Raw genomic sequence first — 23308 nt, 5'->3', positions numbered from 1 at the left:
AAAGAAAGGAGAACATATGTATTTGGAAGGGTATAAAAGTCTTCTAAATTTAGATAGAAAAAGAAGACAACGGTATAGACTAAGGGAAGATACTAAGAGAGGGATTCTTGGAGGTAGGGAAAGTTAGTAATAAAAGGCAAAGAAGGAATACATTAGAGAAGTAAGGAGGGATAGGGAGAGAGTGAGAGACAAGAAAAATGGGAAGCTTAGAATATGAATTGCATGAAATCACTCATAAAATAGAAACAGATAGTATGTTAGAAATTTGAATTCAACAATATATTGCTTTCAGGAAATTGTATAAAAATGAGAGCTACACACAAATATAAAATAAAGATCAGGAATAAAATTTATTATGCAAAAAAGCTTTGATAGTAAACATGATTTCACATGGAAGTTAAAGAAAGAATAGATTTAATGAAAAGAGAAAATTGGGAAACTACACTATATGTCAGCTATATTAAGCAATATTGTTTTAGACTATTTAAAATAGCTAGACAGTATAAGTAAGGTTGCAATATTTCTGTGGTGTAGAAAATGATGAGCTGGTGGATTTAGAAAAAATTATAAAAAGACTTGGACTAATGAAGCAATATGCTATCTACCTTCAGAGAAGCAGAGAACAAATGGAAATAAGTATAGTATAGTCTTTCATATGTGTACATAAATGTATATGTATGTATGATTACAGCTTATTTATATATGTGTGCATATGTGAATGTGTGTTCATGTATATATGTGGGTGTATCTGTTCTTAATTGTAGTCTTCTTGAGGGAGGAAAGGAAAAAAGAAAGTAAAAAGTGCACAACAGAAAACTAAAGAAAACTTAAAAGGAAGCAAAGAAAAAATGGATATCTCTGAGCACAATGTCTAATATTTATTATGCTGTCTTTATTGAAATGTAAATATATTGCTTTATATTTTGAATCATTTTTTATGTTTTGCTGTGCACATAGCAACATTTTGTTTGTTTGCTTTTTTCATTTTGTATTTAAGTTTAAAGTAAATCCACAAAAATCCACAACATGTAAAGAACAAAGGAAAAAAATTCTTGAGGAATAGTAGTCAGCTGCTTTCAATACAAGTATCAGTTAGACCAGTGATAGAACAGAGAATGCTACATAGGTATTTTGTGACCAGCTAGTGAATGAATGGCTTAGAATTTTTAAAAAGGTACTTAAGTTATTGTAATGGGCTGAGGTTTGAGTTGATGCACTGAGGTCCCAAGTACATGAGGCTAAATAGTAATTGGGCTATACTCTATTAATATACATGATTGGATAAAGAATGGTCCCTGCCCACTCTCCCTGCAAGTCCTGATGTGTTGTATAGGAAATGATGATTTTGGTGGGTGGAGGCAGAAAGAGACAGGAAGAGAAGCTGGGAGAGATTGGGCCTGGGTTCCATACTCCTAGCTGCTGGTCGTATGGCTGCTGGTCTAGCTAGCTTCTTGACTCAGCTGCACACATTGCTATCGCCGATTCTCTTCTACCTCCGATCCTTCTTCACTGAGAATAAAGACTGACGATTTTCCCCTAACCTGAATTCCTGCCTCCTGCTGATTTAAAAATACGCGATCTTCACAAGTTATTCCAATAAGTGGAAGAGAAGAAAATAGATTGCAATTCAGCAGAGTATCATTGGTAGTTTGGTACCTTTTGTTGGGATATTCTCTGTGTAATAAGCCAGTTACAATAATATAATTAAGCGTTTATTGCAACCAATGGAGGATGAAGATTGATGATGATGTTGATGATGGCAACAGCAATAATGGCAATGAGATAGATGACAATAATTTGCAAAACTGGATTGATTACATTCAATTTTTCCCTTGGTCATGGGAAACTATTTATTTCATAATTCTTTCATAAATGAAAAAACGTGCCATAGTATATGAAGATGAGGGGGAAAGTACCCTTGAATGTGTCAAAGCTCTTTCATTATTCCACACAAAAGACCTAGCTATGTGATGTAGGAATCTGAATGACACTGAAGCTTCAGAGGAAGTCACACTGTTGATAACTAAAGACTTCATATTTTTCTGCTTCTATCATTGCATCTCTTTATTGTAATCAGAAGAGACCTACCAAGAAAAACATTCATTTGTCAGGGGTGATAGAATCATAGAGTTCTCAGGATTTAAAGAAATTGTAGAACTTTTACACAGCTCTACTGATTTAGGAGGTGTTTTTCCCCCTTATATCAAGTTGAACTCTTCGTCTCTAACTTCTTCCCAAGCATTTACCTCTGCAGCCAAACAGAACAAATTTTATCCTTTTTGCTAACTTCCCACAAATCCTGAAATTCAGAATATTACACTAGAAAGGAAATAGAAGATCATGTTAAGCCATACACACACACACACACACACACACACACACACACACACATTTTATTGATGTTGAAGTAGACTCAGAGACAGAATATCATTTATCTTGAGTTGCAAAGGTATAACTACCATATTTCCCCATGTCTTTTCTTTTTCCAGATATACTTCTGCCCTTATTTTATTTTCTCAAGCAAACTTTACTTTCTTAAAAAAATCCTCACCTTCATCTGATCTATCAATCCCTACTAGATATCATCTTTGTCAACTCCTTATTTCTCCTTAAACTCCTTGAGAAGGTTGTCTACAATTGGTGCCTCCATTTTCTTTATTCTCAATTCCTTGTTAGATCTCTGTAATCTGGCTTCCCACCTCATCATTCAACCTAAACTTTGTGCTTTCTCAAGGATCCAGTGTTCTATTTACCAAATCGAATGGACATTTCTCAACCATTAATGTTATTGAGTTCTAGACAGTGTGGACCCTCTCTTCTTGATGATTTCTTTTCTTTAGGCTTTCATAACATAGCTTTCTTTTAGTACATCTTCTACCTCTCACTAACCATAGGTGTCCTCCAGGGCTTTCCTCTAAGTCTTTTTCTCTTCTCCTTCCACACTTCCATTTGGTAATCTCCTTAGCTCTCATGGATTTAACTATCAATTTTACATAAATGATTTTCAGGTTTATTTCTCCATCCCTAATCTCTCTCAAGATTTCTAGGCTTGCATCTCCAACTGCCCATTAGGAACCTTAAACTGATGTCCTGTAGACATTTTAAACTCAATATGTTCACACCTGAAATCATTACTTTCCCACTCTTTTTAGTTTCCTTTCTTATTTCTATCAATAGCACCAAGATGCTATAGGTTATCCAAAATCACAACTAGGTCATTCTCTCCTTGTATACAATTCATTTCTAAGTCCTGTAGTTTCTACCTTTGCAACATATCATATGTTTACCTCATTCACTCTTCTTCTATGCTCCCATTCAGGTTCAGAACTTCATCACCTCACGGCTGGACCATTGTAAAAATCTGATGGTTGGTCTCCCTGCCACAAATTTCTCATTGCAGGCTATCTTCCACTCAGATATCAAATTCATCTATTTTAAGTGCAGATCAGATCAGGTCACTTCCCCTGCCTTTTATTCAATAAATTCTAGTAACTCAGAATTACTTCCAAAATCAAATATTGTTGAATTTAAAAGTTATTTGTAACCTAGTACTTTCCTATCTTTCCCATCTTTTTACTCCTTATATACTCCTTCATTCCCACATACATACTCTATTAAACCATGACATTGTCTTCCTTGCTTTTTCTTGCACAAGATAATTCATCTGCCAACTCCAGGCATTTTTATTAGCTATGCCCAATTTCTAGCAATCTCTCACTCCTCACCCTTGCCTCCTAGCTTTTCTTGTTATTCAGTCATTTCAATTTTGTCTGATTTTTCATGACCCCATTTGGGGTTTTCCAGGCAAAGATACTGGACATTTCCTTCTCTGGATCATTTTACGATGAGGAAACTGAGGCAAACAAGGTTAAGTGACTTGCCCAGGGTCACACACACACACATTTATCTGAGGCCAGATTTAAATTCATATCTTCTAGTGTTTAGGCATGGAGCTCTATCCACTAGCAGCCTCCTAGCTTTCCCAGATTCCTTCAAGTCTCAGCTAAAATCCCATATGTTGTAAGACACTTTTCAGTCTCCCTTAATCTTACTACCTTTTCTTTGAGATCATATCCAGTTCATCTTGTCTATAATTTGTTTGTACATAGTTGTTTACATGTTTTCCTTGTGAACTCCCTAAGAGTAAAGGATGCTATTTTTTGCTCTTTTTGAACCCAATATTATGCACAGAACTTTGTGTATGATAGGTACTTAATAAATGTGCTATGTGCTATATACCGACATCATTTGTTTTGGTATTCCTTAAACACCCTGATCACTATCCTCTGGATTTATTTCAGCTTTTCAGAGTCTTTCCTAAAACTCCATAGGCTGAAGTGACTATAATTATGCCATTGTTCTGACCAGGTCTACTCCCACTTGAAAAATGGTCCCCACAATTCCTGCACCAGACAATACGCTACTACAAATGTAGCCTAACTCAAGATCACATTCATTTCTTTGGCTTCCATGTAACATTTTAAGTCCTTCAGGGATTTTGACATTCTGGAATTTGCAGTCATAGAAACAGTATCACTAGCAGAGTATTCATTCTTTTTAAAACAGGTTTGACCCCGGGGTGCTGCTCAGTCTCTAAAAGTGCTGTGTTAGTTTTCAAATGCAACTATTTGGCAACATTTTCTTTCCTCCTCCTATTACATTCTGGCCCAAGTATATTGTCCATCTGCAGGCTCTGAAAAAATAGATGAATGATAAATAGATGTTTAGATAGATAGGAAAGGGAGAGAAGGGAAGAGAGAGAGGAAGGGGGGGAAAAGGAGAGAGAAGAGGGGGAGAAAATGTAAATATAAGTATAGATATGGCATAAGTGTGAAGAAATATTTTGAGTTACAGGAATATAGATATATTAACTTTATGTTTTAATTGTTCAAATGTTCATAAGTTGGGTGCATTCTTCATCCACATATCTTTTACTTTGTTGAATGTCAAAGAAACTTTTTTAATCATGGCTTCTAAGATCTGAAATCAGGCTTTCACTGAGAAGTCCCGGAGTGTCATCGGCAAAAAGGTGCAATTAGAGAACCTTATCACATTTAAGAAATTTTTTTAAAAATTTGTCATGGGTAAAGATGCATGAAAATGACCAACCTAGATGTCTTCCTAAATGTCTGTATTTCTCTCAAGTACAGCACTATCCTTTCAATCATCCAGGTTTGCATCCTCAAATAATCTCCTTCTCCCAATATTTCCAGATCTAGAATCAGAATCAAATCAACAGGGCCGCTAATATTAGAAAGAGTCTATTGGTCTACTCCCATATGTCTCTATACATGATCCCTATAATTTTCCAGATCAAAGCATTTCTCCCCAGATAAGACAGCACCATGTATGAGGTTCCCCGTTAAGATCTATATGGTCTCCCACATTAGAATGTAAACTCCTCAGAGGAAGGGACTACGTTTGCCTTTGGTTTTTGTATCCCCAAGCCTAGTAATACTTGGCCTATAATAAATACTTAATAAAGCCTAGTTGACTGATTGATGGGAATGAGCCTGCGTTTTGTTCTTTTGAATCAAATGCTCTTTTGTAATGCATGAATAAGCACATCAGTACACGTTCTTTTTCATCATCATTTTAGATGACATAAAAAAGCAATAGAAAAATGCAAAGAGGCAGGCAGGCAGGAGCCTGTAACATATTATCAAGAGTGACTGGCCTGCAAAAACAGTTATGAAAGATATTATTGGGGGCATGTGTTCCTAGAAGAGCAGGTGGCCTATTTGTTCAGCAATAGTGAGGTACAGCCGCTAAATTTTGAGCTGTTATCCAAGAATCATTAACGATATAATTTTTAAAAACCCAGAAAAGAGCTCTCAAAGAACAGCACATATTCTTCTGTGGAATATTTATGAAAGACTATGAGTAAGAAAGGTACACGATGGAAGGAAGGATGGGCTCTAACCACCAAGGAGGGGAGTAATGGCTGTTGCATCCAAGGAAATAAAGAAAGATGATATGTTTCTTGGCTCATATAGAACCTAAAAAATAATTAACTCCCTAGGATTTTTTCATACATTTTCCCTTCTGCCTTTTGCAGGATTGCTTTTTTTAAATACTTCTTCATTTTACATTTCATCCATTATAACATATCTTTAGTAGACTCTAGACAGCCCAGGATAGTGCAGAAAAGATCAAGGATGTAAAAAACTAGGAAAAACACAATTGCTTTTTCACTCAAAGATAGCTTTTCCAAGGAATATATATTCAGTGGTCCCTTAGACACTAGATTAAAATATGATCGCAAGATCTTAGGAAATGTACAAAGAAATCTGATGAAAACAAAGGAATCAGTATTAGAATAATCTTTTAAAACACGGATCTAAACTTATTATTTTGCTTAAGAATTTTCAGTGGTTCTCTAATATTGCTAAAGTGGTTCTCCCTTTTATTAATCTCATTTTGCTAAAACAAAATACAAATTTCTCAGCTTTAACATGTAGTCTTTCACAAGCTGACTTTTCAGACACGAATCACATTACACCCCACACGCATTCCATATTCCATCCAAACTCAGAAATTGCTCTTCTCCAAACTCAGCATTCCACCTCCCATTCTTTGTCTTTGTGTAGGCTATCTTCCATTTGGAAATATTTTCCTCATCCTGACTTCTTAGATCCCTAGATTCAGTTCTATTAAAGTAACACTTATTGAGTGTCAACTGTATGAACAAGCACTGTGAAAGACTGTTACTTATGTGGGTACAAAAACAAAAATGAAAAAGCTTACCCTCAAGAAGCTTTTCACTCTTCTACCTTCTATGAGAAACCTTTTGTGACTAATCCCTTTCTACTGGAATTCCTTCCATCTTCACATTCATCACTTAATTACCGATCTCATTGTAGATTTGTAAGGTTCTGGATCATTTTTATCACTGTATATCTTGGACTTTGCACAGTACCTGACCAATAGGAATATTTAATAAATGATTATGGAATTGAAATGAACAAATAAGAAAATTCAAAATTTACTAAGTTTGACTTTCCAAATCTTCCTAAAGACTAGAATATGAATCATTTCTGTTTCTCTTTATCTGAAGTTTTTATAAGTGATTTTCCTGCATCTTAAGGATTTGAATTAGAAAGTTTTTAGTTGGCATTAGAATTTTTTTATTCCCCCCCTCTCAGGAATCTTGAAGAATTTTTGCCAGTAGATGAAATTTGACTAGAGAAAGGGGGAGAGAGAGAAAGAGAGAGACAGAAACAGAGAGAGCCAAAGAGAGACAGACACAGAGAGACAGACAGAGAGACAGAGAGAAACTAGCATCTGGTTATCCAAATATTTCTTTTATAATAGCCAGATGATCTGAAAAGGGAGAAATGTTGTGAAGAGAAGCAGAGGAAAAATTCTTGCCTGAAAGAAATCATCTTTAAGATTACTGTTTTTTTCCTTGTCCATTAAAAGTTTATTTTACTCTAGGGAGAAATAAAACCATGAAACTGACCACAACTGACCACTTCTCATTCTCAAAGCAGTAGCATCTTTCTTGCCACTTTCATCTGCTTTGGTTATTCCTCCCTTCTCCACCCCTAGAATCATCACACACCTACCTTTGCCTCCTTCTCACTTACTTAGTTTTTATAAAGCCCAAGAAAAAGGCTTCAGAAAAGGGTTATTTCATTCTCATGAGGAAACTTTCCATTAACCAGGTTTGCTACCAGGCCTTTTGGACTCATGCAGGGGCGTGTAGGGAAGTCATGGTCAAGTGTTGCAAAGCCAGGCTCCAGATTATGACATTTTGACCTCTTGCTGACTAGACTAATGCTATTGAGGGATTCAGCCAGTAGACAGGCTCTGGATTTGTTTTAGGAAGCAAATTCCACCATTCAAAAAGAAAGGAGCATTTCCTTTGGGTCTGATTATAATAAGGCTCTATAGCAAACTATTTTCAATGTTGTTTTTTTTTTTTTTTTTTTTTTTTTTTTCCTAAAGAAAGATCTGGCCTTGAGAAAAGAGTGAAAAGAGAGAATACAAAAGGTGGAGGAATGTTGCTTACTGGTGGGGTAAGAGGAATGCCCCGTCTTGTTTTGCTGATCAGACTGGATGGAGAAAACCCTGGAGGAGTAAAACCCTGGCATGGGATGAAGCAGGAAAAAAAGAAAAGAATCCAAGGGGACTCTTATTCCCAGAAACAGATGGCATGGAAAGCAGCCTCTGGCAGCCCCTCATCGTCAAAGAGACAGCCGGGGGCTCAGAGCCTCATAAGGCAAGCTTAGTAAGGAACAGAGAAGACACATCCAAGAGAATGCTAGGGAAGTAACAAAACCAAAACAAAATAGTCAAGAAAAGATGTCAAGCCTTCCTAAGGCTTTCCCCAGAATGGGGGAGTTCTTAATATATGCGGGATAACATGTGACCTGTTTAAAGATCAGACTATGTATAATGGGGAAACCATTTTTCCCTACTTATTCAAATTTAAGATCTCAGACTTAGTTTGATTCAAGAGATCCAAGAGATCACCTCTTGGAGGTAACGCAGGCTGTCTTGAAGAGCTTCGGGAATTGTATTTTATATGACATGGGAGAGATAACTTTCTGGAAATTTATCATAAATTTGATTGATCCTTGGATTCTACTGACATGAATGAATCTTTCCAGCCTGCATCTGAAAAATCTCCCATATGTAACCTGCCAATACTGTTTTAGGATGGTGAGATTTTATGCTTTGTTTTCTCTTGTGGGTGCCCTCTTGGTAATTAAAATGATAGAATTAAAGCATTAGGGTATGAACTAGGTCTAGTTAGGTTATTAAATCAGAGGGACACATCAAATTATTCAAAAAGGAAGTACTCATTATGAACCTAATAATTGCATTTCACAAATGAAGAAACAGCATTTGAAAGTTGAAATGACCTTACTCTATCTAAGACTGGCAAGGGTACCTAGTCTTTCTCCATAAGGCACAACTCAATGAAATGATATAAATGACATCTGAAAGGAAAGATACCCATTTGGGACTTTATTATCTGGATAGTCCTCCTTAGATTTAATGCATGGGACAGAGTCACTTACGTGGCACAGTGAATTCATGCCTGGAGTCAGGAGCACCTGAGTTCTGATTCAGCCTGGGACACTTACTAGCTGGGTGACCCTGGGCAAGTCACTTCACCCTTTCTTCCTCAATTTCCTCATCTTAAAATGAACTGGAGAATGAAATGGCAAACCACTCCAGTATCTCCCAAGAAAACCCCAAAGAGGGTCATAGAGAGTTGGACTTGACTAAAACAACTGAATAACAGCAGAGTCACTTAACTCTGAAGTGTTCTCTCCCTTAGTTCTCCTCCTGACATGGACATAAAGGTTTTATCACAATGAGTGAATAGATGCTTTCAAGTCAGGCAGGATGCATGCTGCCAGGTGATACAAGCATTTTTAGTTTAGTGTCTTTCAGGAAAACATTATCCCCCAAACACTCTGAGTAATATGCATCTTGGAATCCTCATAGCTCCTTGTCAAGCTGCCAGTCAAACATAGCACTCTCAAAATCCACACTGAAACATGTTTCCTGTCATTGCTAGTCTCTTGCTTTCCTTCACTCTGGTAGAACTCCTTCCAACTGTCTGCCATTCATGAACTTCACAGGGAAAGTGAGTCAGCGTCAGGTAGGTCCCAGATGTGCTTTAATTAGTTAGTTAACAAGCATTGTTTAGTACCTATTATGTGTCAAGTATTGTCACCAGTGTTGGGGATACAAAGAAAAAGAAAAACAAAAGTCCCTGTTTTCAAGCATCTCATAGTCTAATGGAGGAGACAATGGACAAACCACTATGTCCAAAAAACATATACATGAGATATAATATGTAATATTATATATGTAATAATATATAAATATATATAATATAAATATAAAGCATGTACATATTATATGTAATATATAATATAATATATAAAATATATGTAATATATAATATACTATAATCTATACAAAATAAATTTGAGGGAAAGGGAGATTAATTTTTAAGGGAAGACAATTAGGTCAAGGATAACTAGAAAAGGCTTATGGCAGAAGATTAGATTCTAGCTGAGCAATGAAAGAGTTCAGAGAACCCAGGAGACAGACATGAGAGGGGAGATTCATCTTTACTTCCCTCCATATTCTTGATAACTGCTTCTCTTCCTATACCAAATATTTTCTTCAATTATGAAGCCAAACAATTCTGCATTTGCTCTTGAAGATGGTGTGCTAATCTACATTCCTTTGGTTTAACTCACCATTCTGTAATTTGGAGGTCCAAAATGCCTTGCTTCTTGTCTGTCCATATTAAAATGTAGATTCTTTGAGTGCCAGAACTGTCTTTACTTGGAATGTTATAAATATTTAATTGAGCATCTTTTCCTCTATCCATTGGTAGTATAAGCTCACTCTCCTTAACTCCACACAGTATAGACTTACTGGTCAATTACTAAAAACTTCTCAAGTGGTTCTGGGATTAGCTCTAACTAACTAGAAGATGAAGTACAAAGATTTTTTTTCCCTAATACTAACTCATTAGCCCCAACCAGTGTGCTTCCCCTGTTATTATTAGTTTATATCTATAGTCATATACATATAATTAGCTTCTAAGGAGGGTACTAAGATGACATAATAATAATTACTAGAAAATACCTCCCCCCAAAATGTCTATGTTATATTCTCCCACCAATACATACCAAGTCCAGGGGAAACAGCTCAAAACTTAGAAAGCACATGTGAAAAAGGGTTTATCCAGGTCCTGGAAATCCTTTTGCTTAAGTTTTCAAGGTGTTCTCCTTAGATATGATATAACTTTTCCAAAGTGATCCTTTGTTTCTGTCTTTTCTCGTTATATTCAATTTGTCTTCAGCTTCTAATAGCAAAAATATGGAAAATTTCTGGCAGTCCATACGGTCACAAATAGTACAACATGACAAAAATGGAAAATTGGATCAAATAAAAAGCAGAAATCTTGCACATCATTATTATAATGAACTGCAGAATGGATACATCAAGGGTGGTCATTGAAATTCTAGTTTTCTGCAAAACTGAAAAGTCATGAGTCTATAAGATGTAGTTATTAGCTCAAATACCCCATAGCAATGTATGATTTTATTGCAGAATTTTTAAAAAATAATTTCTTCTCTGATATAAGGCAGATTTTACTTTTTTTAACAGAAAAATAATTGCAGTATAATAATTTGTCCTAGGACTATTTCTACCTGAACTTGTCAAAAGAGATGAAGAGATTCAAATGAGAAAAATAACAAGATAATTATTTTTTAAATAATAGCACTAATAATAGTTCCCTCAGAGTCCAAGTTATCATCCATCCCATGAGGGGAAAGTAACAGCCAAGTCGAAAAAGGATGATTACCATGGAATGGTGACTTTGCATTCCCTGAGACTCTTAAAATAGTTGTAAAGGTCTTTCAGGGACCCTAAAATGCCACCAAGCAGGATTTGGATAGCATCTCTCCCTTGATGAGATAGTATTAATCTCAAGAATCAAAAATAAGATAGAGTAGTTTAGGATTACAGCTTGGCCTTCCAGGAAACTCTAAGGATTATCAGGATGATTTCCTTTGGGAATTCTCAAATTTGTCATTGCTCTTCCTAGACTAGAGTTTTCCAGATGGAACACAGTACCCTAAATGTGGTCTGTGTGGTGACTGTTTTATTTCAGTTTTTATTCACATATCTATGTACATGTCAATTCTCTCTCAATTTCCCCAGTAGAGTTAAGGTCATTGAAGACTGAGCTACTTTATCTTAATGTCACCAGCATCGTTTGGCAGCGTGAACACTGAATGGATTCAATTGGGTATCTTTCAAATGGTCACATTCTAAAGGAACCTTTTAGTGGTTTGTGTTTTATGATCATAGCACAAACTGGACCAGTTTCAATGTTTTTAAAAATGCTAAATATAAGCAGTGAAATAGAATCCCTCCATCACAGAATGTACCAGCTAGGCAGACATGAAAAGCCTTGTCCTATATTCTCCTTCAACTGAAAAATAAACAGCACATTATGTACCAGGGGAATCATACTGCAGTTGAACGGATTCTCCTGATGGTTTTATAAGGGCCATCAGGGTACCATTTCTATCAGAGTCTCTCTCATGTGACCAAAGTGCTATAACCTAGAAACCACAGCAGAATTTGCCTTGCTAATTCTACCCACCAACCAGGCTTCGGTTCCATTATCACTAACTCACATCGGCATCTGAGCATTCCCCATACATGACTGGGATGCAAAGGTAACACTGGGACAGGCTATATCACCTTGTCCCTGGGCATTCAAAACTAGTTCCACTCCCCCAGGTTGTAATCATCACCTAATGAAATCTGTTTTTGAGGCCCAGGAAGATACAAATATTATCCTGAAGCCCATTAGGGCTGCATTCAAGAGCTGTTCACTCAGAGGAATTCATGTGAATGGCCAGTCCCCTGTTGTGCTGAGCTGATTTATTAAAGAATACATCCCTTCAAGAGACATATAAGGACAAAATGGTTTCAGTCACTTGCTGTTCATGGTAAATAATAAATCCCTCTCAATGTTGACTTTTCTATATAAGAGCTAATTACAATAAAGTAACCAACCCATCCAATGGGGAAAGGGGGGGTATATCACAGGAGTTCTGCTTCTACCCCTGATGTCACAAAAACAGAACCAATTTTAATATTAATTTTAGTATTGGAAGAATTTATAGCTCAATATTCTATGAATTTCCCTGGTATTCCTAGAGTCTCAATTCAGTGGATTCCCTGATGATTGACCACCTTTAGTCAAGTACCTGAGAAAGTTTGTCAGAAGATAGAGGATTCTTAGCAACTTACCTTAAGAGCTTAATCAAGCACTCAATCTAGCAAATATTTCCCAAGTGTCTTCTCTGTGCTCTGCATATTGTAAATCGCTGTGGGATATAGATGAGAGCTATAAGATTAGACCCCTAGCCTGAAGAAATACACAATATAACTGGGAAGAGAAAATAAATACATGAGATAATAGTGAATGATAAGAATCTAAGTGGATAATTCCACTAAGAATAGTGGAAATAAAGAAAATATGCTAAAAGAATTGTGGTAAGAAAATGCTTATGAAGTGACCCATCTATTTTGGAAAGCAATTTGGAAATACGTCCCAAAAGCTATTAAAATGTCATTCTTTGACCCAAAAATACTACAAATAGGCCTTAATAGAAACTAAAGAAAGAGGGAAAGGTTTCACATGAACAAAAATATTTATAGTAACTTTTTTCCCTTGTGGCAAAGAATTGAAACTTGAAGTTTGCCTATCAATTAGGAAATGGTAGAACTAGTTATAGGATGTGAATGCAATTATAAGAAATGATGAGGGAGTTGGTATCAGAAAAATATGGGAAGGCTTATTTGAACTGATGCAAAGAGAATTAAGCAGAAACCAAAGAACAATATAGTAAGAGAAATATTATAATCAACTTTGAAAGATTTGTGAACTGATCAACACAACAATCAACCATAATGCCAAAGGACTCACAATGAACCAAGAGCTGATGAGTACAAATTAAAGCATATTTTCTTCTTTTTTTCTTTTTTTAGATATGGATAATGAAGATATTTGACAATATATTTGTAATGGGCTTTCTTTTTCTTTTTTTGTCAATTGGTTGTGAAGAGGAAAGGGAAACAGCAGGAATTCAGAAAAGAAAATTGAATTTTAAACTAATTAGATAAATGCCTGCTAATAAAATTACTAATTTAAAAAAGCAAATGTAGATTAAAGACAAACTTATAATTTTTAAATATAAACCCATGAAATGTAAGGGGTATATCCTTGAAAATAAGTAAATAAACTTTAATGCAATGAAAAGAAGGAGTAAGAAAATGAACATCACTTTAAGTGATACTGAATTCTTTGAAGTTAAAATCAAGGGAATTGGAAGATTCAGAAAAAAGCTTCTCGAAGGATGTGGAATTTTAATGGACCTTAAAGGGTAAGAAAGATTTGGGCATGTGGAAAAGAAAGAGAAATCTCAGGAAGAGTTTAACACAGAAGTAAACATCTCACATCTAGGAAGCAGTGAATGGAAGAGGTGTCAGGGTACAAAAGAAGATAAGGAGGGGCAATCATGAATTTTGAGTCAGGACCCATGTTGGGTTATCAACTTTACTGCTTCTTACCTGTGTCATATGGGGCAAGTCATCTGATCTCTTTGGACCTCTGTTTCCTCACTTGTAAAATAATAGGCTTTAACTAGATGGACTCTAAGTTTTAAATCTCTGATCCCATAAGATTTATGAAGCAGATTAGTGATTAAAGAAAAGGGGGGAGTCGTGGTAAATTGCATCATACAAACAACAGAGAGCTAAGTCTGCAAGCCTTTAGCTCATTACTGGATAATTTTCCTTGGTGTCTCCTCCACTTGAATCCATATGTTGCTTGCCTCTGAGGCTCCAGAGAGACAAGACAAATAGTACTTTATGTTTGTGTCTCAAAAAAAATAACCACATAATACATAGCCCCCGGATATCATCTTGAACCAAGAGATCACAGTGTAATAAATTTAGAACAAGAACAATCCTTAGGCCATCAACTCCAACACCCTTGCTCAGTTTTTATGGAGCCCTCTAGAATCATAGGTAAAGAACTGGAAGGATTTTCTGTATCCATCAAACTCAATGATTTTACAAAGGACAAAACTGAGGTCCCAAGAGGTTCAATGATTTGCCCAAGTTAATACAGGAAATTAATAATTGAACTGGGATTAAGAGCCAGATATCCTCTGGTACCAAATCTTTGTATTACTACCATCACCACCACCACCATCACCATTTAAAAAGATATGCTTTCTCTTTTTTCTAGCCCACTCCTCATTGAGAAAGTAAAGGGAAAACATTTCCTTTTATAAACATGTAGTCAGACAAAAATTCCCACACTGAATCTCTCTGTGTCTCTGTGTCTCTGTCTTTGTCTATCTGTTCCTAATATATATAAACATATGTGTGTGTGATTAGAGTTCAGAATACAGATTCAAAACATCTATATTACATATATATATATAAATATATATATATATATATATATATATATATATCAGGAAGTTTGATCATGTTTGATCATGAATCCTCTAGAATTGTGATTGGTTATTATATTGATCAGAATTTGCAAGACTTTCAAAATTCATTGCCCTTACATTTTTTTTGTTATTGCATGAATTGTTCTCCTGATTCATACAAATACTTCTAGGTTTCTCTGAAATGCTACCCATCACCATTCCTTACAGTGCCTTAGTATTCCTTCAGATTCATACACCATAACTTGCTCAGCCATTTCCCATTTGTTAGGGACCCATTCACTTTCTAATTCTTTGTCGTTGCAAACAGAGCCACTTTAAATATTCTTATATGTATTAGTCCTTTCCCTCTTTCCTAAATCTCTTTGCATTATAGTCTTAGTGGACAAAAACATACACACAATTTCATGTGTTGGAGCACAGTTCCAAATTGCTTTTCAGAATGGCTGGAGCAGCTCACAGTTCTACCAATAGTGTGTCAATCCACTTCTTTCTCATCAGCTCTTCTAGCATTTGTCATTTTTTATCAACATTATCAATATGATTGGTGTGAGTCAGAACATCAGAGTTGCTTCAATTTACCTAATTATTATTGATTTAAAACATTGATATCTCTATTGATAGCACAGATTTCTTCCTCTAAAAACTTCCTATATATATCTTTTTATCATGTAACAATTAAGGAATGTCAACCTGGCACCAAATCTTAATCATAAAAAAGTATCAAGAACTTGACTTTAACAGAACAGGCAAAAAGGGTGGCTTCTGAAAGGTGATAGTAATTCAGCTCACTTGGAAAATCCTCTTATTTTAAATCAAAAGACCTGAGTTTGAATCCTGGAAACAAGTCATAGATTGTTCCATCAATGGACATATTGACATAGACCTATAAAATTCCTATCATGCAGCAGATGCTATAATGTTCTTTATAATTATGGGAGCTTAAAATAGTAATTATCAAAACTATTATCTGAAAACTAGAAAAGCAGAGCAGCAAAACAGCCTAGGTAAGGAAGAATTTTCCTTTTTGAGGATTAAATATGTGCAGTTCTTTTAAACATATTTTCATATTTGTCATTCTGCACAGGAAAAATCTGACCAAAAGGGAACAAAACATGAGAAAGAAGAAAAATAAGCAAACAACCAAACCACAAAAAAAGGATGACAATACTCTGCTTTGATCCATATTCAGTCTCTATGGTTCTCTCTCTGGATGCCGATGGCACTTTTCATCACAAGTCTATTGAAATTCTCTTGGAGCACCTCATTGTTGAAAAGAGCCAAGTCCATCACAGTTGATCATCACATAATCTTGTTGTTACTGTGTATAATGTTCTTTTTGTTTTACTCACTTCACTTAGCATCGGTTCACGTAAGTCTTTCCAGACTTTTCTGAACGCAACATGCTCATCATTTCTTATAGAATAATACTATTTTAAGTAAAGGAGATTTTTCAAAACTTAACAACATAAATTACTTTGTGGAATATCTTCCTCTTTGATAAGAACTAGGAAAACTAGAAAGCAATTTGTCAGAAATTAGATTTAGATCAACATCTTACATTTCAGCTTCCTAAATCAATTTTTTGCTTCTGAGTAAACTTAGTGATTCTGTTCCGTATTTCAAGGACAAGTATATGATGCAGTAGATAGAATGCTTTCCCAAGGGTCAAGAAGACCTGATTTAAATTGTGACTCAGACACTTATTAGTTGTATGATTGGGGACAAATTATTTACCATCAGTTTCTTCATCTATAAAAAAGGGAGAATAATAGTACTTACTTCATGAGCCTGTTGTGAGAATCAACAGTGTTTAGAATTTCAGTGTTTATAACACACTTGTATTATCTCACAAATGAGATAATACAAGTGTGTTATAAACACTGAAATGCTATGCAAATATTAGGTGTTTTATTGTGGTTCTTGAAAGATAACAGGAAAGAAGAAGGGGAAAGGGAAAGAAAAGGGAAAGGGAAAGGAAGAAAAGAGGAAGAAGAAAAAAAAGAGTCTGGGACTTCAAAACATAGCCTTTCCAGAAGTCAGAAGACTTAGAATTTACATCAAATTTCACTTGTAATTTGACTTTTGGTCCCATAACTCTTTGTGCTTAAATTTCTCCTTACATAAAATAACATAGATCTATTTAACTTACAGTGGTATTATATGCTGATTACAAGAAACTGTATGTAAAGTATTCTGCACTATGAAATGTGAGCTGTTATCACCATCATCATCATCATCATCATCAATCATCATATCATCCTCATCATCATCACTTCTTATTTAGGTTATTGCAATAGTCTCCAAAGTGATCTCCCCATTTCAAGTCAATCTCTCTCCAATCCACCCATCACACAGCTGCCAGACAGATATTCCTAGAAGAAAGATCATTCCAGGTTATTTCCATTCTAAAAAATCTTCAATGTTTCCAGAGTGTTCATAGGATAAAATACAAAGCCTTCAGCCTGGTATTTAAATCTTTCCACAATCTGCCTCTCATGTACATTTCAATTCTTATTCACATCATGTTTCCTCAGATGTTATTTGTTCCAGCCAAACAGACCTGGTGGCTGTTCCCTGTGCATAAAATTCCATCTACTGCCTCCATCTCTGTGCACAAATGGCCTTCCATTTCTGGAATATTCTCCTTGTAAAAACCCTAATTTCCTTCAAAAAAACAGCTCAGATACTACCTCCTCCACAAGTCCTTTCCTTATTCCCCTAATTAATAACACCCTGCCTTGAAATTACTCTGAAATGCTTTTTTTTTTTTTTTTGCCTATGTATGTGTTTGCGTATTTTTGTGGAAGTTGTATTCCCTCCCCACCCAAAGGGAATATAAGCTCCTTAAGGGGAGGATTTGATTTCTGTCACTGTACCTCAAGATTCTAGAACCATGCCTTACAGAGAAGAGGAATTTAATGAATGTTCACTGAATTGAATTAAACTGTGAGGGATAAATGCATTTCAAGATTTTTACAGCTCTCTAAGTGATCTCTGAATGCTGGACAGTCTAATGATGGTTCTTGTATCTCCAATCAATGTAATGTAAGCAAATTAGAGCAGTGTGGGGTCCTACTGGGCCAGCAGCCAGTGTAATCTCTTACAGAGACAGAAGGCTCTGGGTGATGTGGCAGTACCTTGCTTGCTGTCTCAGTATGATTGATGGTCTTTCCGGCAAGCTCAGGTGGGTAAGACTCCAGTCCCAGAGATAACAAGCGACTTGGCATTTGTTTCCCCATGCTTCCTCATTTTTCCATTCCTTTTTTTTTTTTTAGGATCTAAACAGAAACATGCTTTTCCTTTTTATTCTATGTCAGATTTCATCTCTGTAAGGCAGGCAAGAGAATATATCCCACTGCATTAAGAGTTTTACCAACCACTGAATATCTGACCCATTGATTGACCAGAAAACTCTCGTTAATATACTTCTAGCTGATGATGTGGTATAAGATTGTGGTCATTACCTGAGATATATAGGTAGCTGGATGGTATACTGGGGAGGGTGCTAGGCAGAGAATCAGCTAGACCCCTTGACCCCTGAGCAAGTCATTTTGCTTCCATGAGTTTGAGGCTATTTACCTAAGAATATTTCATAGGACATAAGAGAAAGAGTGCTGACTTGGAAATCAGAAAATCTGACTTTAAATCCCAGCTCTGAAACTACGTGCGTGATCTTGGATAAGCCACTTGAATTCTGAGGGCCCCAGATTCTTCATCTATAATAGAAGGAGATTTGACTGGATCAAAGCTTCTTAAAATGTGGGTGTGATCCCATAGATAGGGTCACGTAACTGAATGTGGGTGTTGCAAAAAAAAATTGGCAACCATATAAGGTATCAAATATTCTGCCAAGATTTGATTCTGTATCCATCTCATTAGTTTGCAAAGTGCTTTTGTCTTTACTAAAAGGCAACATTATATGTATACAAAAACCTGTTTTAAAATAAGTTTCCATATAATTTATTATCAATAAATGTTTGATTTGTATACCTATTTTATATATCTATATACCGGAAGTTGCATAAAAATTTCTCAGGTGAAAAGGAGTTGCAAGTGTGAAAAGTTTAAGAAGCCCTGTTCTAGATAAGCCTTAAAGTCTATTTTTGCCTTAGATCTGTGATCTTATAAATAATAAAGACAAATAATGGCAACAGAATCCCTCCCAGCTATGTTCCTGTGAATTATGAATTAAGTCAAAGGTTGCAATCTCTATTAATAAAGAGTTTTTCCACACCCACAGTTATATTGACTGGAAAAATCACAACTCCAAATCCTTCTCTAGGACTTCATTATGGCCTGTAGGTGACTTTGGGTTCTTGTGACAGTATCAGCAGAGTTTAAGTTCTGAAAGCTCCTACCAATCTAGAGAGTTTTCATTGTGGTCTTGGCAATGGAAGGTATATCTGTCATCTTGTATTGTACTTAGCAAAGATAAACAAGAGAGGGAGGGAGGGAGGGAGGAAGAGAAGGAGAAGGGAAGGAAGGTGCAAAGAGAGGGAGGGAGGGAGAGAGGAATAGAGAGGCAGGGAGAGAAGGAGGGAGGAAAGGGGGAGGGAGGGAGGAAAAAGGAGGAAGGAGAGAATACAAAGACAGAATGATAGAGACAGATATAGAAATAGATAAATGTTAGACATAAATAGACAGGTGTTGACTGATGGATAGACATAGACAAACAGATTAAGATCGATATTGATTAATAGATATCTGAATTAGATTTCAATGGACAAACAGGTAAATAGATACGAGATAGACAGATAGACAATAAACATAAATAAATGGACAGATATAGGAAGGCAGAGGATAGAAAGAAAGATGGTAAATAGATAGATGAGAGCGTGTTGGATGATAGAGATACAAGATAGATAAATAGATGGATATATGATGGATATATGAAAGAGAAAGAATACCATAAAGAGAAAATGAATACATAAAAAGCAGTATTTGGCTAGCACCTGACTGGCTTGATACTACTGTTAAATTTTCAGTAAGATCCTTTATACCTTAGAATCAGAAAATGCTATAAATGAGGACTTGATTTACTGTTTTGTTGATTGTTTAGTTTAACAAAATGATGGGAAAATGTTAATAATGCAGATTAAATTAAAAGTATATCATGGGTACATTTCCCCCCCAGAGAGCTGATTGTTAAACATTTACCAGCAGCCCCTCCATAAACATAAATACAAATATATAGAAGTTGTTAAATACAATGAAATTTAATGGGGAGGCATATGAAATTTCTGAGTATCAGAAAGGACTTCATGCAATGGTGCTGAAGTTATAGCTTAGACAAGATGGTACTGGCCCCAGTTTTCTCATTAGAAAATGATAAAATTAGATTAGATGGCCCCTGAAGGCCCATCCACTTATTGACATGTGATATTATGGATCCTCAATATTGTAGAAACTATAGAATCATAAAATATCAGAATCAGAAGGTTCTATAGAAATCATCTAGCCCCATGGTCAGCAAACTTTTAGAATGTAAAGATCCATTAAAAGTAAAATATTAACAAAATTAAAAATAAGCCTGGGGATCCATGTGGTAGAATTTGTAATTTTAGTATTTGTTTATAGCATAGCTACATAATTTTTTAAAGAACTGATTAGTAACACTTTGAACTGAATTTGTATTTTATTTGTCACAACAGCATCCACAGACATTTGTGAAATTGAAGCAGAAAATATGAGACATATTTATTCAGTCTACAGCAGGTATGATTGCTTGTTTGTTATGCTCAATCATTTAACAAGATGAGCTTTCATACATATGGCTTGCAAATCTCTTACAAGAAGTCTGTAGATCCCAGCCCAAAAATGGGGAACTATTGATCTATCCCAAATTCTCACCAATAAGAGAAATGAGCCATTTAGAGGGTACTGGGGATAAAGTGACAGACCTGAAGTCAAGAAAACTCAAGCTCAAGAAAGCTCAAATCAAGCCTCAGACTCTCACTAGATGTGTGATCCTGGGTAAGTCACTTTGTCTCTGTTAACCTATCTCCTCAAATGTAAAATGAGAATAACGATAGCATCTTCCTCTCCACATTGCTGTTAAGGACCAAATGGATAATATTGTAAAGTGCTTAGCACAGTGCCTGATACATAGTAAGTACCATATGAATATTATCATTTATTATTAATTCATTAGCCCATGGTTGCTCAAATACATAGGGGTAGATTTACATTAAAAAAGAACCCTCTAACTTCCCATTCATTGCTCTTTCTGTCAGTCAGTCAACTACTATTTGTCAAGCATTTGCTATTACCAGGTACCATGCTAATTACTGAGGATATAAAGAAAGAAAAAAAATTATCTCCACTGTCAAAGAGCTTGAAGTATGATGGGAGGCGATACCACATGATAGAGCTTAACTACTTGTTAAGCAATTGATCACCCCAGGCTCACAGCTACTTGCTGGAATATAATCTCAAAATCATTTTACCTGTTTTTCTATACTATAGCCACCTAAATGGTGCACACTCTGATCATATGCCCAGTTGTTTCAAGAGTTACAGTTGTTATTCCCAATTTTTTTATTTTCTCTTTCTCAAGTTCTACTTCCAAAACTATATATCCTCCCAAGGCTATTTCTGATGGATTCTACAGATGTAATCATGGTTAACTCATTTCACTTCTCTGTTGGGATTGTTGCCTAGGGAAGTTACCCATATGTCAAATAATGGAACTGAATAAATGATTTCTAAGGTCTTTCTTTTTCTGCTCTAAATCTATGATCTAGTAAGGTCCATTTGCAGGGTCCTGACCATACCTAAACTTGTTTTTGATCAACCATTCAAAAAATTATAAGAACCTACTCTGTGCCAATTCGATAATCAGTTATTGTGTACCAGATACTGCCTGCTGAGTATAAAAGACAAAAATGGCTTCAGTAAGCTTACAAACCACTAGTATACCTAAGACTTCTTTTCTCTAGACCAAACATCCCCAAAACTTTCACATCAATTCAGCCAAATTGAGCTAAACATTTATTCAGAGCAGGCTATATATTGTGCTAGATACTGGAGGTACAATCCTAAACATGAGGGTCCCTGCCCTCGGAGGATATATTCTAACAGGACTATGAAGTAAATATATTTGGAATGAGAAAACATTCAGACAAGAGCTCAATAATGTGACTGAAGATTTTTGTTTTGTTCTCCTACAGTTTAGAACCTGCATGAGAAATGAATTGAATTTTTAAAAAGAGATATTTTAAATCAAAATATTATCTCAAGATTTATAGATTTTGCTTAAAATGATTATCAAAAGGATGTAATCCATTTGAAACTCACTTATATGCTTTCCATTTCCAGTCCCAGATGGCATCATCATCTAATTAGAAATTATGACATGGCATTGATGTGTTACCCCGCTCTGCTATTCTCAAAGGACAATTTCCTAAAACTATCTGAGAGAATCCTTCACCCAAAACAAGTTTCCTGAATAATTCATTTTGATAGAATGAATTTGGAAACTGATCATAGATGATCTCCTTTCTCCTTTGTTTCTCCTAGCTTCCCCTTGTTCCTCTCCACGGTTCAGCTAAAGTCTTATTATCTACAAGCTCTTTCTGGGGCCTGATATGGGCATCCCAAGTCATCCATAATTGATTTTTCCCATTTTCTATCAGGGACACATTATTGTATCTGCACAAAAATGATCCTGGTGACTTCTAATAATAATATTACTACCTGGGATGTCCAAAGCATCATTTTCCCCCAGACCTCTAAAAAGATTCACATTTATCATCCCTCATGTGTCACTGAGGCAGGGAGAAAGAGAGACAATAGAGACACATGCTCATATTGTTGAGCAGATCCAGAAACAAAGACTTGCAGAAGACAAGGTCACAGTTAACCAGTGTCAATGGCAAGAAAAATGTCTGGCAATAAATAATGGAAATAGAGTATATGACCAAGAAAATGACAAGGTCTCATGAGGAAAGAATGATGATTTCTCCCTCCTTTGCTATGTCCCAGAGAGTACAGGAAGAAGGAAATAATAAGGATAAGAAGAATGGTTAACCCTTATGAGCGGTAAAAAAAAAAAAAAAAAGCCTTTATTCTCAATATTCTTTTTGATCTAGAAAAATAACCCGTGAGGTAGATATGTTCAAGATGATTTTGCCTTTGTTGCAGATAAAGAAGTTGAAAATCAAAAAGAGAAAGTGCTTTGCCTAAAGTTACTTGGGCAATAACTAGAAGAATTGACTCAGTCCCGAGTCTTTCTGACTGGTCCACTTTCTGCTATCTCTACTAATCCACATTGCCTCAAA

At 35.7% G+C, this 23308-nt stretch overlaps 1 long non-coding RNA gene across 3 annotated transcripts in view; it reads right to left on the bottom strand.

Annotated features, from left to right (window-relative positions):
* The window catches only part of LOC116422206, a 109790-nt gene that overhangs the window by 17424 nt on the left and 69058 nt on the right, over nucleotides 1–23308 (bottom strand). For 2 of the 3 annotated variants that reach the window (XR_004232759.1, XR_004232760.1), the window contains exons 3-5: nucleotides 12811–12887; nucleotides 10668–10843; nucleotides 6748–6919 (exon numbers count right to left, since the gene is read on the bottom strand). This is a non-coding gene — a long non-coding RNA (uncharacterized LOC116422206). The remainder of the gene's footprint in view (nucleotides 1–6747; nucleotides 6920–10667; nucleotides 10844–12810; nucleotides 12888–23308) is intronic. The other variant, XR_004232761.1, reaches the window with a different exon arrangement.

This window comes from Sarcophilus harrisii, chromosome 3 (genome assembly GCF_902635505.1).
Source record: "Sarcophilus harrisii chromosome 3, mSarHar1.11, whole genome shotgun sequence".
Lineage (NCBI taxonomy): Eukaryota > Metazoa > Chordata > Mammalia > Dasyuromorphia > Dasyuridae > Sarcophilus > Sarcophilus harrisii.
The sequence above is the reverse complement of the archived record's forward strand: the minus strand, read 5'-3'. Positions and strand labels throughout refer to the sequence as shown.